The sequence below is a fragment of the Oncorhynchus gorbuscha genome, linkage group LG01 (assembly GCF_021184085.1).
Source record: "Oncorhynchus gorbuscha isolate QuinsamMale2020 ecotype Even-year linkage group LG01, OgorEven_v1.0, whole genome shotgun sequence".
Taxonomy (NCBI): Eukaryota; Metazoa; Chordata; class Actinopteri; order Salmoniformes; family Salmonidae; genus Oncorhynchus; species Oncorhynchus gorbuscha.
The window spans coordinates 118,467,580-118,469,683 of record NC_060173.1 but is presented as its reverse complement, the minus strand read 5'-3'; positions in this window follow the sequence as shown (position 1 = coordinate 118,469,683).

Here is a 2,104-nt window from a genome sequence, read left to right as displayed (position 1 = left end):
TTTACAGATGGGCTGTGTACAGATGGGCTGTGTACAGGTGCAGTGATCTGTGAGCTGCTCTGACAGCTGATGCTTAAAGCTCGTGAGGGAGATATGAGTCTCCAGCTTCAGAGATTTTTGCAGATTGTTCCAGTCATTGGCAGCAGAGAACTGGAAGGAAAGGCGGCCAAAGGAGTAATAGGCTTTAGGGATGATCAGTGAGATATACCTGCTGGAGCACGTGCTATGGGTGGGTGCTGCTATGGTGATCAGTGAGCTGAGATAAGGCGGAGCTTTACCTAGAATAGATTTATAGATGACCTGGAGCCAGTGAGTTTGGCAACAAATATGTAGCGAGGGCCAGCCAACGAGAGCAGACAGGTCGCAGTGGTGGTTAGTATATGGGGCTTTGGTGACAAAACGCATGGCACTGTAGTAGACTACTCAGCAAATTGGAAGCAGAGTGTTGGAGGCTAGGTATTTGTAGTTGTCCACATATTTTAAGTCCGAGCCGTCCAGAGTAGTGATACTGGACGGGCGGGCAGGTGCGGGCAGCGATCGGTTGAAGAGCATGCATTTAGTTTTTCTTGCATTTAAGAGCAGCTGGAGGCCACGGAAGGAGAGTTGTATGGCATTGAAGCTCGTCTGGAGGTTTGTTAACACAGTGTCCAAAGGGCCAGATGAATACAGAATGGTGTCGTCTGCGTAGAGGTGGATCAGAGAATCACCAGCAGCAGGAGCGACATCATTGATGTATAGAGAGAAAAGAGTCGGCCCGAGATTGAACAATGTGGCACCCCATAGAGACTGCCAGAGGGCCGGACAGCAGGCCCTCCGATTTGACACACTGAACTCTGAGAAGTAGTTGGTGAACCAGGCGAGGCAGTCATTTGAGAAACCAAGGCTGTTGAGTCTGTCGATGAGGATGTGGTGATTGACAGAGTCAAAAGCCTTGGCCAAGTCGATGAATACGGCTGCACAGTATTGTCTCTTATCTATAGCGGTTATGATATCGTTTAGGACCTTGAGCGTGGCTGAGGTGCACTCATGACCAGCTCGGAAACCAGTTTGCATAGCGGCGAAGGTACGGTGGGATTCGAAATGGTCGCTGATCTGTTTGTTAACTTGGCTATCGACTGACCTTAGAAAGACAGGGTAGGATAGATATAAGTCTGTAACAGTTTGGGTCTACAGTGTCTCCCCCTTTGAAGAGGGGGATGACCGCGGCAGCTTTCCAATCTTTGGGCATCTTGGGTTGAACAGGCTAGTAATAAAGGTTGCAACAATTTCAGTGGATCATTTTAGAAAGAGAGGGTCCAGATTGTCTAGCCCGGCTGATTTGTCGGGATCCAGATTTTACAACTCTTTCAGAACATCAGCTGTCTGGATTTGGGTGAAGGAGAAATGGGGGGAGACTTGGGCAAGTTGCTGTGGGGGGTGCAGGGCTGTAGACCGGGGTAGGGGTAGCCAGGTGGAAAGCATGGCCAGCCGTAGAAAAATGCTTCTTGACATTCTCAATGATTTATCGGTGGTGACAGTGTTTCCTAGCCTCAGTGGTCGGCTGGGAGGAGGTTCTCTTATTCTCCATGGACTTTACAGGCCTTAAGGGTTTATGATAATCACAAGGAGACTGTTCTACAGTACACCTTAATTAAGGGTTTATGATAATCCCCAGGAGGAAGTTCTACCATCAAGAGTTAGGGTTAACCAGCTAGTGGGCTAGGCAGACAACAGCAAAGCTTGCCTCTAATCACACCAAATCCCAGTCTACTAGCCCACACTACTACAGGCAAAGCCCACACTACTACAGGCAAAGCCCACACTACTACAGGCAAAGCCCACACTACTACAGGCAAAGCCCACACTACTACTGGCAAAGCCCACACTACTACAGGCAAAGCCCACACTACTACAGGCAAAGCCCACACTACTACAGGCAAAGCCCACACTACTACAGGCAAAGCCCACACTACTACAGGCAAAGCCCACACTACTACAGGCAAAGCCCACACTACTACAGGCAAAGCCCACACTACTACAGGCAAAGCCCACACTACTACAGGCAAAGCCCACACTACTACTGGCAAAGCCCACACTACTACTGGCAAAGCCCACACTACTACAG